Genomic DNA, 17,037 nt, shown 5'->3' on the forward strand with positions numbered 1-17,037 from the left:
TCCACTCTTCTCCAGTAGTATATTAGGCACCAACTGACCTGGGGAGTTCATCTTTCAGTGTCCTATATTTTTGCCTTTTCATACTGTTCATGGGGTTCTCAAGGCAAGAATACTGAAGTGGTTTGCCATTCCCTTCTCTGTTGGACCACATTTTGTCAGAACTTTCCACCATGACCCGTACATATTGGGTGGCCCTACATGGTATGGCTCATATTGAATTAGATAAGGCTGTAGTCCATGTGATCAGTTTGGTTAGTTTTCTGTGATTGTGGTTTTCATTCTGTCTGCCCTCTTATGGACAAGGTTAAAAGCCTTATGGAAGCTCCCTTATGAGAGGGAGTAGCTGTGGGGGAATCCAGGTCTTTTTCTGATGGGTGGGGCCATGCTCAGTAAATCTTTAATACAATTTTGTTATTGGACAGGGCTTTGATCCCTCCCTGGGCTTGAGGCCAAACTATGATAGGGTAATGGCAGTATTGGCAACACCCTTCAAAAGAACTTATGCCAGCATTGTTGTTTTCAGTGCCCCTGATTACGCAGCAGGTAACTGTCAACCCATGCCTCCTCCAGAGACTCCGGGGCAGTCACAGGCAAGTCTGGCTCAGTCTCTTGTGGGGTCATTGCTCCTTTCTCCTTGGTTCTAGTGCACACAAGGTGTTTTCATGCTCTCAAAGAGTCTATTTTCCCAGGCCTGAGGAAGGTCTGTAATCAAATCCCACTGGCCTCCAAAGTCAAATTCCCAGGGGGTTCTCAGTCCCTTTGCCAGATCCCCAGTTTAGGAAATCTGTTGTGGGTCCTAGAACTTTTGTAATAGTGCGAAAACTTCTTTGATAGAAGTGTTCTCCAGTCTGTGGGTCATTTGCTCAGTGACTCTATGGTGGGGCTAATGGTGACTTCCTCCAAGAAGACTTACACCATAAGGTGTGCCTCCCAGGTCTGCTGCAGCCAGAGCTCCTGCTGCAGCAGCAGGACGCTGCTGGCATCCACAGAAGACACTCACTCAAATTCAGGTCTGGCTCAGCCTCTGTGGAGTGTCTGGGTCCTGGTGTGCACAAGGTTTTTTTGAGCCATCTGAGGGTCTCTAGTGGGTATGAGGTTTTGATTCTAATTGCGATTTTGCTCCTCCTACCATCCTGTTGGGGCTTCTCCTTTGCCCTTGGATGTGGGGTATCTTTTTTGGTGGGATCCAACATTCTCCTGTTGATGGTTGTTCAGCAGTGAGTTGCAACTTTGGAGTTCTCTCAGGAGAAGATGAGCACACGTCCTCTACTCTGCCATCTTGGAGTATTGTTGGTTGTAGGCTTTTCCCTTTCATAATTTTAAATATATCATGCCAATTCCTTCTTGTCTGCAGAGTTTTCCCTGAAAAAAATCAGGTGATAATTTTATGGGAGTTCCCTTGTATGTTATGTATTGCTTTTCCCTTGTTGCTTTTAGTATTCTCTCTTTATCCTTAATTTTTTTCATTTAGATTACAATGTGTCTTGGTATATTCCTTTTGGGTTAATTCCTATATGGGACATTTTGCACTTCCTAGACTGGGGTGACTATGTCCTTTCCCATGTTAGGAAAAGTTTTCAGCTATTATCTCTTTAAATATTCTCTCAGGCCTGTTCTCTCTCTCCTCACTTTCTGGGGCCCTTATAATGCAGATCTTAGTACACTTGATATTGCCCCAGAGGTCTCTTAAACTGTCCTCATTTCTCTTCATTCTTTTTTCTGTACAGTGGCAGTGATTTCCACTACCCCGTCTTCTAACTCACTGATTCATCCTTCTGAATCATTTAGTCTAGTATAGATTCCTCCCAGTGTATTTTTCATTTCAGTTATTGTATTTTTTATCTCTGTTTGGTTGTTCTTTATATTTTCTAGCTCTTTGCTAAAAAGTTCTAACTCCTCACTCTGTGATCCATTCTCCTGCTGAGTTCTTTGATCATCTTTACAATCATTACTCTGAACTCTTTATTAAGTAAATTTCTTATCTCTACTTCACTTTGTTTTTCTGGGTTTATCTTGTTCCTTCTTCTGAAACATATTCCTCTGTCACCTCATTTTGTCCAAATTGTTAGTCTATTTCTATGTATGTGGAAGGTTAGTTACATTTCTCAACCTTGGAAAAGTGGCCCTCTGTAAGACGTATCCTATGCATCCCAATAGTGCACTCTCCTATCATCACCCAAGTTATATGCTCTAGGAGTTCACCCTAAGAGAGTTGCATGTGTCCTTCTGTTGTGGAAGTTTATTTGCATGGTCTGGTAGGTCCCTGATCTGGTTAGTTGCCAGGACTTGCCTGTGTGCATGCAGCTGGCTGCTGTTTAGAGGGGTCTGGTCATGAGCTGGCTGGTTGCAGCATCCTAGGTGGCACCTGGGACTAATGCTGGCTCACCAGTGGGCAGAGTCACAGTCCCAAAATTACCAAAGGGTGGACTTTTGCTCACCCAGTAGCAGATGAAGCCAATCCTGGGGTTAGTGTCCATCTACTGGCAGGCAGAGCTGGTTCCTGGAATATGACTTCAGGGCCCAAGGATACCAGAGCTTGTTTCAGATTATTGGAGGAGGTGGGATGTCAACTTCTGACACACTCGAGTATGGGGTCGAGAGTGTCCCAAAGTTTGTGTTGGCCTGCTAGTGGACCAAGTCAGGGCCCAGCTGATCCCAGGTTAGGATCTGGCCTGCATTGCAGAATCATAGTTTTCTTGCCTTTTGTGTCTCTTTCTGGTGGGTGAGGTAGACCTAGAGGTTTGGTCTGGTTTCCCAATGGGAGGGGCCAAGGCCTGTCTACTTGTGAGTGGAGCTGTGTCTTGCCCCTATGATGGGCTGGGCCATGTCTAGGGGTTAGCCCAGAGGAAGCTGCAGACTCTTTAGTGTTTAGGAAGCCTGCCTGCTGATGAGTGGGGCCATGTCACTCCCCAGGTTTTTGTTTGGTCTGAGGTGTCCCATCATTATCAGTTGCGTGTTGTTGGGTGGGGCCAGATCGTGCTTGGGGCTAATAAACCAAGATATCAGCTGCCAACAGTGTTCCCCAATATGTCTATCAGCAGTGTCTATGTCTCTAGGGTGCTCCCCACTTCTCTAGGAAAGTGAAAGAAAGTGTTAATCTCTCAGTAGTGTCCAACTCTTTGTGACCCCATGGACTCTAGCCTGCCAAGCTCTTCAGCCCATGGAATTCACCAGCAAGAATACTGGAGTGAGTTGCCATTCCCTTCTCCAGGGGATCTTCCCCACCCAGGTATCAAACCCAGGTCTCCCACATTGCAGGCAGATTCTTTACCATCTAAGCTACCAGGGAAGCCCCAGCAGGTAGGTCTGGCCCAGGCTTCTGCTTTTGCCCTGTATCCAGGTGCACAAGAGATTTTCTGTACACTCCTTACTAGTGAAGTCTCTATTTTTCCCAGTTCTGTGGGGTTCCTGTAATTAAGCCCCATTGGCTTTCAGAATCCAGTGCTCTGGGCATTGTCTTCCCAGGATCAGATCCCTAAGCTGGGGAGCCTAATGTGGAGTCCATAAACCTCATTCCTGTAGAACCTCTACAATATAATTATTCTCCAGTTTGTGGGTTGCCCATCTAGGGAGTATGGGATTTGATTATATTGCGAGTCCACCCCTCCGACCAGTTTTGTGGTTTCTTGTTTATATTTTTAACTGTAGAATATCTTTTCTGGTAGGTCCCAAACTTTTTTTATTGGTGATGGTTCTACAGGTAGTCGTGATCTTGGTATGTTCATGAGAGATGGTGAGCTCAGGGCGTTTTTATTCTACCATCTTGGCCACCACTCTCTCGACCTTTATCTTTTGAGTTTTTGTTTTTGTTTTTTTATACACAGAAGCTTTAACTTTCAATGTAACCCACACAATCCCATTTATCTTTTTATACTTGGATGAGATGGCTGGATGGCATCACCGACTCGATGGGCATGAGTTTGAGTAAACTCCGGGAGCTGGTGATGGACAGAGAGGCCTGGCGTGCTGCAATTCATGGGGTCACCAAGAGTCGGACACGACTGAGCGACTGAACTGAACTGAATCCCTTACAGCCAGAATCAACCAGGCGTTCCTTAATCAGGTATACTTAAATATAATAAAAATTATCTTTATTCTAAAATTGTATCCCCTGGGCTTGCCTGGTGGCTCTGTGGTAGAGAATCCACCTGCCAATGTGGGAGACACAGTTTCAAATCTCCTGATCCAAGGAGAATCCCACGTTCCAAGGAGTAACTAAGCCTGTGTGCCACAGGCTTGATCCTGTGCTCTAGAGCCCAGGAGCCACAACTACTGTGCCCAGGTGCCACAACTGCTGGAGCCCATGCAGCCTAGAGTCGCTGCTCTGCAACAAGAGAAGCCATGGCAGTGAGAAGCCTACACACTTCAATTAGAAAGCAGTCCCTGCTTGCTGCAACTAGAGAAAAGCCCACGCAGCAATGAAGACCCACCATAGCGAAAAATAAATCAATACATATTTTAAAAATAAATAAATAAAATTGTATCCCAATTGTAAATATCAGGTTCACAACATTAAAGCAGATGAACTACTATCAGTGTATCTGTAAATTTCCCCATCAATAAAGAATCAAGAAAAAAAATTCTAAGTTCACGTTCTGAGAGTAGTGCAGAAGTACTGTCTACATAGGACAAAAATATTAACAATTCAGTTGTAGATACCTGACATTTTCTTCCAACTCAAATATTATTTAGTTCAAGTCCATGGCATCAAGTTCAGTATTTGTTTTAGGTTGCTTTTTTGGTCCTGAAAAATAAGTTCATGAAACTTTCTATACTAGAAAAGTAATTATCTTAATTGAACATTACTTTTAATTTTTTCCCAGACCAAGCACCTAACTCGTTTTTGACAGAAGTAAGTATGCATATAATGTCTTCTTAACACAGCAGATGAGTCCGCCCAATGAAAACTATTAATCTATTGCCAAAAATCTCTTTCAGCTCACTTTTGCCAAACTTTAGAAGTTAGGATTTAGTGTTTAAGGCCATGGTTTCTGTACTGTGGGAAAAATAAAATGCCTGCCAATCCTCTAAAAGTAAAATACTTCCTTACCTCAGCAAAGTAAAGAGGTACTATTTACAACAAAATTTTAAATCTTTACATAATGTCATCATTATATATTTAAAACTTCAAAAGTCTTATTATTATTTATGTTGTCTTATATAATTGACAAGTAGTAAGAAAGAATGGCACGGATAAACCTACCAAATATAGCACCTGCTTAAGTGTACCTACCACTTTAAAGTAATATAGCTCCCCCAAAAGAACCCATATCTTTATATGTAATTCACCAAAGGAATATGCTCTTCAAAATTTTATTCCCTAAGGATTGCATCAGGGATAAGAAAAAAAAAACTTGCAACAATAGATATCATTTCCACCGATCCCATGCATTTCTGTATTAAAACAGGTAGAATAAAGGTAAATTCTGCATTATTTTATACTTATCACCTTTTCTTCTTCAGTCCAGTTGATTTACAATGTTAATTTCTGTTGTACAGCAAAATGATTCAGTTTTGTATATATATATAAAACTGAATCAATATATGTATATATACATTTTTATATTCTTTTCCATTAATAGTATATCCCAAGACATTGAACATAGTTCCCTGTGCCAACAGTAGGACCTTGTTTTCCATTCATTCTATATATAATAGTTTGCATCTACAAACCCCAAACTCCCCATCCACCCCTCCTTCAACCCCCCTCCTCCTTGACAACCACAAATCTGTTCTCCATGTCTGTGAATCTGTTTACATTTTATGTTTATCAAATCTAGACATGGAGATTAAATTCCATATAACACAAAAGTAAGCAAAATTTTCTTTAATTCTTAAGACCTAGTAATTTAACAAGCCTTCTAAATAGAGAAGCTAAGTAAATCTAGAATGTAAGTTTAAAATATATATAGTAAAAAATAAATAAATAAAATAAATATAGTAGAATAAAATGCAGAACAACTGAGTGGAATACATGAAAATATGAAATATTCTCAATCCCAAAATAATCACTATGCATTTTAATTTACCTATTGGTTAAGTAGGAGCTTCAGAAACAGGAAATATTAGACCATTATTGTCCAAAGGCAAGAGATAGATTCTTCAAATACCTTGTGGTTCTACTGTTCTAAGAATACATGTGATGTCTGAATTCTATTTGGGAAACACTATAGTCTCAGAGGTGATGTTTAGAAAAAAATATAATCTGGATGAACCTAGATATTATCATACTAAGTGAAGAAAGCAAGACAAAGACAGACATCATATGATAGCACTTATTGGTGGAATCTTAACAAAATGATACAAATGAACTTATTTACAAAACAGAATAGACACACAGACATAGGAAACAAGAATATGGTTTTCAAAGTGGGAAAAGGGTAGGGATAAATTAGGAATTTGGGATTAACATATACACACTACTATACATAAAATAGAAAACTGGCAAGGACCTATTGCATAGCACAGGGAAGTATACTCAATATTTTGAAATAATCCATAAGGGAAAAGAATCTGAAAAAGAATGTGTGTGTGTATGTACATATGTGTGTGTGTGTGTGTGTGTGTGTATGTATAAAACTGAATCCCTGTGATGTACACCTGAAACTAACCTGAAACATTATAAATCAACTGTACTTCAATTTAAAAGAAAAGAAAGAAATATAATCAAACAACAACTACATAGTCATTTAGTTTTACTTACTGAGTTACTGTTTGTTGTTTCAATGGTTTAAGAAAGGAACATTTGGGAAGGCATCATTGATTACAAACAGAAAAACATGTCAGTCTATTTAAAATCTAACACTAGCTACAAATGGTGGTTAAATAAATGGTGATAACCAGATCTTTCTTTCACCCTTTAGTTCTGGTCTCAGTTCTGCCACTAATTAGATCATTAGATATGTAACCTTGGATGAGTCATCTAACCTCTGTGAGCTTGAATTTCCTAATATGTAAAATGAGAATATTGGAATCGACAATTCCAAATGACCATTCTAGTTATAAATATGATAATCTTATAACTATATTTCATTTACTTATCAAACATTCACTGAGCATCAATTATGTTCTAGGCACCAGGCTAAATGTTGACTATCAAAAACCAGTTCTACCACTTACTAAGGATTATATAACAGCTACTACAGTAAATGTTTCACATATATTTTCTCATCTAATCTACACAATATTCTTAGAAAGTAGATATTATGACCTACTTCAGCAGAAAAAAAAAGAGAGAAAGAGAGATCTAGAGGGTTTGCTGCTGCTGCTGCTGCTAAGTCACTTCAGTCCAGCTAGTACTGTAAGTGCCAAGATTCAAGCCCAGGAATCTGTGACTCCCATACCCATGTTTAATCAGAACATCATGCTGCCACCAAGGAGATTATGGTCTAATATTTCTCAAAATGTAATCCTCAAATCACCTGCACCAGAATTCCTTGGGGTGCTTATTTAGAATCCAGATTTTCAGGCTTTATTCAAGTTCTACTGAAATCAATCTATCTAAAGTGAAGCCTATATTTTTAACAAGTGATCATGCTCGGACAATTCTTAAACACACTAATTTAAAGCCTACTCTATCATTTATAATTTGTCTACATTTATTAAATATTTCATGAATGTCTACTGTGTATAAGTGCTAGATGCTCTGTTAGATATACATTGCAGCATGAGACATTTATGTATGATTGCAAACAAGGGACTTGACAATGAGACACATATAAACACCACAGGACCTTTGTGGAATCTTTATGAAATCTTGCCTTAACAGCTTTACTTGCTGCTCTGTATTTGCTTTATATTGTTTTATTTATGCACATATTATCTTTGTCAAAGCTTCCCTGGTGGCTCAGATGGTAAAGAACCTGCCTGCAATGCAGGAGACCTGGGTTCTATCCCTGGGTTGGGAAGATCCCCTGGAGAAGGGAATGGCAACTCACTCCAGTATTCTTGCCTGAAGAATTCCATGGACAGAGGAGCCTGGCAGACATAGTCCATGGGGTCGCAAAGAGTTGGACATGACTACTAGAGAAGGAAGAAATGAAGAACCCCAGGGTTAGTAGAAGTAAAGAAATCTTAAAAATTAGGGCAGAAATAAACGCAAAAGAAACTAAAGAGACCATAGCAAAAATCAACAAAGCTAAAAGCTGGTTTTTTGAAAAAATAAACAAAATTGACAAACCATTAGCAAGACTCATTAAGAAACAAAGGGAGAAGAATCAAATTAACAAAATTAGAAACGAAAATGGAGAGATCACAACAGACAGCACTGAAATACAAAGGATCATAAGAGACTACTACCAGCAGCTCTATGCCAATAAAATGGACAACTTGGAAGAAATGGACAAGTTCTTAGAGAAGTATAACTTTACAAAACTGAACCAGGAAGAAATAGAAGATCTTAACAAACGCATCACAAGCAAGGAAATCGAAACTGTAATCAGAAATCTTCCAGCAAACAAAAGCCCAGGACCAGATGGCTTCATAGCTGAATTATACCAAAAATTTAGAGAAGAGCTCACACCTATCTTACTCAAACTCTTCCAGAAAATTGCAGAAGAAGGTAAACTTCCAAACTCATTCTATGAGGCCACCATCACCCTAATTCCAAAACCAGACAAAGATGCCACAAAAAAATAAAACTACAGGCCAATATCACTGATGAACATAGATGTAAAAATCCTTAACAAAATTCTAGCAAACAGAATCCAACAACATATTAAAAAAATCATACACCATGACCAAGTGGGCTTTATCCCAGGAAGGCAAGGATTCTTTAATATCCGCAAATCAATCAATGTAATACACCACATTAACAAATTGAAAGATAAAAACCATATGATTATCTCAATAGATGCAGAAAAAGCCTTTGACAAAATTCAACTTCCATTTATGATTAAAACTCTCCAGAAAGCAGGAATAGAAGGAACATACCTCAACATAATAAAAGCTATATATGACAAACCCACAGCAAGCATCACCCTCAATGGTGAAAAATTGAAAGCATTTCCCCTGAAATCACGAACAAGACAAGGGTGCCCACTCTCACCACTACTATTCAACATAGTTTTGGAAGTGTTGGCGATGGCAATCAGGGCAGAAAAAGAAGTAAAAGGAATCCAGATAGGAAAAGAAGAAGCGAAACTCTCTCTGTTTGCAGATGACATGATCCTCTACATAGAAAACCCTAAAGACTCTACCAGAAAATTACTAGAGCTAATCAACGAATACAGTAAAGTTGCAGGATATAAAATTAACACACAGAAATCTCTTGCATTCCTATATACTAACAATGAGAAAACAGAAAGAGAAATTAAGGAAACAATACCATTCACCATTGCAACAAAAAGAATAAAATACTTAGGAGTATATCTACCTAAAGAAACAAAAGACCTATACATAGAAAACTATAAAACACTGATGAAAGAAATCAAAGAGGACACAAACAGATGGAGAAATATACCGTGTTCATGGATTGGAAGAATCAATACTGTCAAAATGGCTATACTACCCAAAGCAATCTATAGATTCAATGCAATCCCTATCAAACTACCAACGGTATTTTTCACAGAACTAGAACAAATAATTTCACAATTTGTATGGAAATACAAAAAACCTCGAATAGCCAAAGTAATCCTGAGAAAGAAGAATGGAACTGGAGGAATCAACCTGCCTGACTTCAGACTACACTACAAAGCCACAGTCATCAAGATAGTATGGTACTGACACAAAGACAGAAATATAGATCAATGGAACAGAATAGAAAGCCCAGAGATAAATCCACAAACCTATGGTCACCTTATCTTCGACAAGGGAGGCAAGGATATACAATGGAAAAAAGACAACCTCTTAACAAGTGGTGCTCGGAAAACTGGTCAACCACCTGTAAAAGAATGAAACTTGAATACTTTCTAACACCATACACAAAAATAAACTCAAAATGGATTAAAGATCTAAATGTAAGACCAGAAACTATAAAACTCCTAGAGGAGAACATAGGCAAAACACTCTCCGACATAAATCACAGCAGGATCCTCTATGACCCACATCCCAGAATATTAGAAACAAAGCAAAAATAAACAAATGGGACCTAATGAAACTTAAAAGTTTTTGCACAACAAAGGAAACTATAAGCAAGGTGAAAAGACAGCCCTCAGATTGGGAGAAAATAATAGCAAACGAAGCAACAAAGGATTAATCTCAAAAATATACAAGCAACTCCTCCAGCTCAACTCCAGAAAAATAAATGACCCAATCAAAAAATGGGCCAAAGAACTCAACAGACATTTCTCCAAGGAAGACATACAGATGGCTAACAAACACATGAAAAGATGCTCAACATCACTCATTATCAGAGAAATGCAAATCAAAACCACAATGAGGTACCATTATACGCCAGTCAGGATGGCTGCTATCCAAAAGTCTACAAGCAATAAATGCTGGAGAGGGTGTGGAGAAAAGGGAACTCTCTTACACTGTTGGTGGGAATGCAAATTAGTACAGCCACTATGGAAAACAGTGTGGAAATTTCTTAAAAAGCTGGAAATAGAACTGCCATATGACCCAGCAATCCCACTTCTGGGCATACACACTGAGGAAACCAGATCTGAAAGAGACACGTGCACCCCAGTGTTCATCGTAGCACTGTTTATAATAGCCAGGACATGGAAGCAACCTAGATGCCCATCAGCAGACGAATGGATGAGGAAGCTGTGGTACATATACACCATGGAATATTACTCAGCCATTAAAAAGAATTCATTTTAATCAATTCTAATGAGATGGATGAAACTGGAGCCCATTATACAGAGCGAAGTAAGCCAGAAAGATAAAGACCATTACAGTATAGTAACACATATATATGGAATTTAGAAAGATGGTAACGATAACCCTATATGCAAAACAGAAAAAGAGACTCAGATGTATAGAACAGACTTGTGGACTCTGTGGGAGAAGGCGAGGGTGGGATGTTTCAAGAGAATAGCATCGAAACATGTATATTATCTAGGGTGAAACAGATCACCATCCCAGGTTGGGTGCATGAGACAAGTGCTCGGGCCTGGTGCACTGGGAAGACCCAGAGGGATCGGGTGGAGAGGGAGGTGGGAGGGGGGACCGGGATGGGGAATACATGTAAATCCATGGCTAATTCATTTCAATGTATGACAAAAACCACTGCAATGTTGCAAAGTAATTAGCCTCCAACTAAGAAAAATAAATGAAAAAAAAAAAAGAGTTGGACATGACTGAGAGACTAACACACTGTCTTTGTCAAAGAGAATGTGCACCTTTTGAAGACGTTTATTCATTTTTAGTTTGATGTGTTCTTTCAACAAGTATTTATTAAGTACCTACTGAGTGTCAAACCTTATATGGACACTAGGAATATACTGGTAAGCAAATATCAGACTCACTTCCTTCATGTTGTTTTTGGTCTAGCATGAGGAAATCCATTAATCATGCAATCAAACAAATGTAATAAATGTAAATTATAATGCATGGCATCAAGAAAAGGTACACTTAGCTAAAGAAATTTATTTTAAAAAGGAATTTGGTCTGGTCAGGAAAGTCAGGGAGAGCTTCCTAAAAGAAGAAACTTTTGAATTAAGATCTGAAAAGATATATAAGCACTAATTAGGTGGATGGGGAGGAAAGTGAAGGAAGTGTCTCAGAAAAGGGTAAGCATGTGAAAAGGCATTTGTGGCAGATAGATACATGGCAAAAACAAAGGACCAATAAGCTGCAAGTAAAATTGGTGTGGAGCGAATGAAAAGACACTGAATTGATCATCCAGGATCAACAGTGTAGGACATTGTAGGCCACTGTAAGAATTTTGTCTTTAACCTGGAAACAATGGCAAAGTGATAATGGGATGTACTGCTTATTCTCCATTTTCCCTGCCCCACCATGGACCCATTTTCCACTTGAAGCCCTGTTTGGCTGAAATCACAGACTGTGTTGCATGGACTCTTTGTCAGATGGTTTCTATTTATTATTTGGTTAGTAAAAAGCACCAGTAGGAGATGGGCAGGAAGAAAGAAAAGAAAATCCAAGTATTTCTTCTCCATTCTCATCCTGCTATAGATCCTCAATTCTATTAATAGTAGTGACTAAATACCAAACAATGGCTTCTGCCTAGCAGACCCTCCTCTAGGGTTCTGGGCTCCAATAATACTGTTCCATCTTTTTGTACCTTCAGGCCTGATGATGTTAATGGTAACCTCTCGTTGCTGGTTTCTGGGAGCCTCAGCATTTCTTATTAGTTTCTTAACCCTGCCAACATCTCTGAAAGTAATCATTTCATTAAAACCTTTTACTCTGAGAGGAACTGTTTCATGGCAGAGCCACAGTGAATAATATAGTCAATCCCTAAGGCCTGATGAAAAATCTGTACAAAGTGATAATAAATATCCAGCAACCAAATAACCAGACTAACTTACTCCAGTCATAGGACATTTGATGGAATTTTATTTTGCCTCTTCATAGAGGCAGTCATTGCAGCCTTCCTCTAGCCCCTACTCTGCATTTTCACTAATTATTTTATTCTTAGTCATTGGTCTTAATTACTAAAAGATTCCTGGAGAACTGTAAACATTGCCACTCACACAGCTTTCCTGCCATCCAAAGGGATTAGGGTAAATAAAACCTTCATATGTAGACATAAAAAGAGTGGACTTGGGTAAGAGACACCTGGATTTAGTTCTGAGCTCTGCCACTTAATAGTAGCATGCCTTTAGGGATGTTTTATAAACATACCCAAATCTCTGAATCTCTGTTTGCTAAGTAAAATGGGAATGTTAATACCAATCTTGCAGAATTCTTATGAATAATAAGTAAAATGATGTGGAGGGACTGTTAGAGGTGAAGTACTTGATAAATGGTAGCTACTATTACTATTATATTTACTTAGTGTAGATGAAAAGGAAGTAACAAGTTCTTAAAATTGACATTTATTTAGGTTTTTAAAAAAACAGTATGGAAAAATACAAAATAAAAGACAAAAGCCCCAATTTCTTTCCCTCATTTCCCAGTCTCTCAAAGTATTGCTGTTAAAAGCTGGATATGACAAAATCAATACACAGAATAAAAGATATTTGAATCTTTAGGTTTTGAGTAGAAAAATCAGAACCATTATTTTAAAAAAAAAAAAACTTTTAATTTTGTAAAAGTTTGTATTTCTATATACTAACAATGAAAACTCAGAAACAGAAACTAAGGAATCAATCCCATTCACCATTGCAACAAAAAGAATTAGATATCTAGGAATAAATTTACCTAAGGAGACAAAAGAACTATACACAGAAGATTATAAGACACTAATGAAAGAAATAAAAGACAACATAAACAGATGGAGAGATATTCCATGTTCCTAGGTAGGAAGAATCAATTTTGTGAAAATGACTATACTAAGAAATGCAATCTACAGATTCAGTGTGATCCCTATCGAATTACCAATGGCATTTTTCACAGAACTAAAACAAAAAAATTTCACAGTTCACATGGAAACACAAAAGACCCTGGATAGCCAAAGCAGTCTTGTGAAAGAAGAATGGAGCTGGAGGAATCAGCCTTCCTGACTTCAGGTTATACTACAGAGCTACAGTCATCACGACAGTATGGTACTGCACAAAAACAGAAATAAAGACCAATGGAACAAGATAGAAAGCCCAGAATGAAACCATGCACCTATGGCTACCTTATTTTTGACAAAAGAGGCAAGAATATACAATGGGGCAAAGATAGCCTCTTCAATAAGTGGTGCTGGGAAAACTGGACATCTACATGTAAAAGAATGAAATTAGAACACTTCCTAACACCATACACAAAGATAAACTCAAAATGGATTAAAGACCTAAATGTAAGACGAGAAATTATAAAGCTCCTAGAGAAAAACATAGACAGAACATGATGACATAAATCAAAGCAAGATCCTCTATGACCCACCTCCTAGAGTAACAGAAATAAAAACAAAAGTAAACAAGTGGGTCCTGATTAAACTTTTTTTTTTTTTTTTGCACAGCAAAGTAAACTATAAGCAAGGTGAAAAGACAGCCCTCAGAATGGGAGGAAATAATACAAATGAAACAACTGATAAAGGATTACACTCCAAAATATTCAAGCAGCTCATACAACTCAATGCCAGAAAAACAACCAACCCAATCAAAAGGTGGGGAAAAGACCTAAACAGGCATTTCTCCAAAGAAGACATACAGATGGCTAACAAACACATGAAAAGATGCTCAACATCGCTCACTATTAGAGAAATGCAAATCAAAACTACAACGAGATATCATCTCACACTGGTCAGAATGGCCATCATCAAAAAGTCTACAGACAATAAATGCTGGAGAGGGTGTGGAGAAAAGGGAATGCTCTTGCACTGTTGTTAGGAATGTAAACTGATATAGCCACTGTGGAAGATGGGATAGAGACTCCTTAAAAAACTAGGAATAAAACCACCATATGATCCAGCAATCCCACTCCTAGGCATATACTCTGAGGAAACTAATATTGAAAAAGACACATGTATCCCATTGTTCATTGGAGCACTATTTACAATAGCTAGAACATGGAAGCAACCTAGATGTACATCAACAGATGAATGGATAAAGAAGTTGTGGTACATATACACCCTCGGAGCTCAGTCGGTAAAGACTCTGTAATGCAGGAGACCCAGGTTCAATCTCTATGTTGGAAGGATCCCCTGGAGAAGGAAATGGCAACCCACTCCAGTACTCTTGCCTGGAGGATTCCATAGACAGAGGAGCTTGGCAGGCCACAGTCCATGGGGTCACAAGAGTTGGACACAACTTAGCAACTAAACCACCACCACATGAGATATTACTCAGCCATACAAAGGAACACATGTGAGTCAATTCTAATGAGGTGGATGAACCTAGAACCTATTAAACAGAGTGAAGTAAGTCAGAAAGAGAAAGAGAAATATCATATTCTAATGCATATATATGGGATCTAGAAAAATGGTACTGAGGAATTTATTTATAGGGCAGCAATAGAGAAACAAACATAGAGAATAGACTTATGGACATGGGGAGAGGGGAGGAGAGGGTGAGATGTATGGAAAGAGTAGCTTGGAAACTTACATTACCATATGTAAAATAGATAGCCAACAGGAATTTGCTCTATGACTCAGGAAACTCAAACAGGGGCTCTATATCAACCTAGAGGGGTGGGAAGGGGAGGGAGATGGGAGGGAGGTTCTAAAGGGAGGGGATATATGTATATCCATGGCTGATTCATGTGGAGGTTTGACAGAAAACAACAAAATTCTCTGAAGCAATTATGCTTTAATTAAAAAATAAATTTTATAAAAGAAGCAGATATAAAAAAGGCTGGATATGTATCTTTATCAGTTCAGTTCAGCCACTCAGTCATGTCCAACTCTTGTGACCCCATGGACCACAGCACACCAGGCCTCCCTGTCCATCACCAACGCTCAGAGTCTACTCAGACTTATCTCCATTGAGTCGGTGATGCAATCCAACCATCTCATCCTCTGTCATACCCTTCTCCTCCTGCCTTCAATCTTTCCCAGCATCAGGGTCTTTTCCAGTGAGTCAGTTCTTCACTTCATGTGGCTAAAGTATTGGAGTTTCAGCTTCAGCATCAGTCCTTCCAATGAACACTCAGGACTGATATAGTTTAGGATGGACTGGTTGGATCTCCTTTCAGCCCAAGGGACTCTCAAGAGTCTTCTCCAACACCACAGTTCAAAAGCATCAATTCTTCAGTGCTAAGCTTTCTTTATAATAAAGCCCAACTCTCACATCCATACATGACCACTGGAAAAACCATAGCCTTGACGAGATGGACCTTTGTTGGCAAAGTAATGTCTCTGTTTTTTAATATGCTGTCTAGGTTGGTCATAACTTTCCTTCCAAGGAGTGAGCATCTTTTAATCTCATAGACATTTCTCTCTATATATATATACTGCATTTGGAGAATGAAGAAGGCAAAATCACACATGTTGGGAAGGGAAACAGTCAGCACACCACCTTTCTGACAGATATTCAAAAAAGTGTGTGCATCACAACAATCCCACAAATTTAGATAGCACCCTAATATCAACATAGTACACAAAGAAGTAATATTTTGAAAGCAAAGTGAGTAAACTGTTATTTGTATTTCTCTGACTGAAGAATCACTTGGACTAATTTGGGACAGGACAGTAAATACTTCTGATTCTTAATATCAACACTTCAGGGAGCTGAAGGAAATAAAAGCATACTATGTCCTAAGAGTTCTAGGACAAAAGAGAAAGCAAACTTTCAAGAATGTTTCTGCCAAAACCAGACAAAGATACCACAAAAAAAGAAAATTACTGGTCAATATCACTGATGAACATAGATGCAAAAGTCCTCAACAAAATACTAGCAAACCAAATCAATCAACACATTAAAAGGACTGATCATACACCATGATCAAAGTGGGATTTATCCCACGGATGCAAGAATTCTTCAAAATACACAAATCAATCAATGTGATACACCATATTAACAAACTGAAGAATAAAAACCATATGGTCATCTCAATAGAACAGAAAAGCATTTGACAAAATTCAGAGTTGATTTATGATAAAAATTCTCCAGAAAGTAGGCAGAGGGAACATGTGCTACGTCACTTCAGTCATGTTCAACTCTTTGTAACCATATGGACTGTACCCCACCAAGCTCCTCTGTCCATGGGATTATCCAGGCAAGAATACTGGAGTGGGTTGCCATGCCCTCCTCCAGGGGATCTTCCTGACCCAGGGACTGAACCTACGTCTCTTATATTTCCCTGCACTGGCAGGCAGGTTCTTTATCACTAGTACCACCTGGGAAGCCCTGATACTATACATGCTGCTGCTGCTGCTGCTAAGTCACTACAGTCGTGTCCAACTCTGTGCGACCCCATCCCTGGGATTCTCCAGGCAAGAACATTCATAGAAGATCCTAAAGCTGCTATGAGAAAAATACTAGAACTCATCAATAAATTTGATAAAGTTGCAGGTTACAAACTTAATACACAGAAATCTGT

At 38.7% G+C, this 17,037-nt stretch overlaps 1 protein-coding gene across 3 annotated transcripts in view; it reads right to left on the reverse strand.

Moving 5' to 3' along the window:
- The window catches only part of SOX6 (SRY-box transcription factor 6), a 765,792-nt gene that overhangs the window by 709,605 nt on the left and 39,150 nt on the right, over positions 1-17,037 (reverse strand). The window contains exon 1 of one of the 3 annotated variants that reach the window (XM_020904527.2): positions 6,030-6,112. The exons of the other annotated variants lie outside the window; for them this stretch is intronic. The gene's annotated coding sequence lies outside the window, so the exon portion shown is untranslated. Of the gene's footprint in view, positions 1-6,029; positions 6,113-17,037 lie in introns of those variants that run through there. 3 annotated transcript variants of the gene reach the window in all.

The sequence above is a fragment of the Odocoileus virginianus genome, chromosome 10 (genome assembly GCF_023699985.2).
Source record: "Odocoileus virginianus isolate 20LAN1187 ecotype Illinois chromosome 10, Ovbor_1.2, whole genome shotgun sequence".
NCBI lineage: Eukaryota > Metazoa > Chordata > Mammalia > Artiodactyla > Cervidae > Odocoileus > Odocoileus virginianus.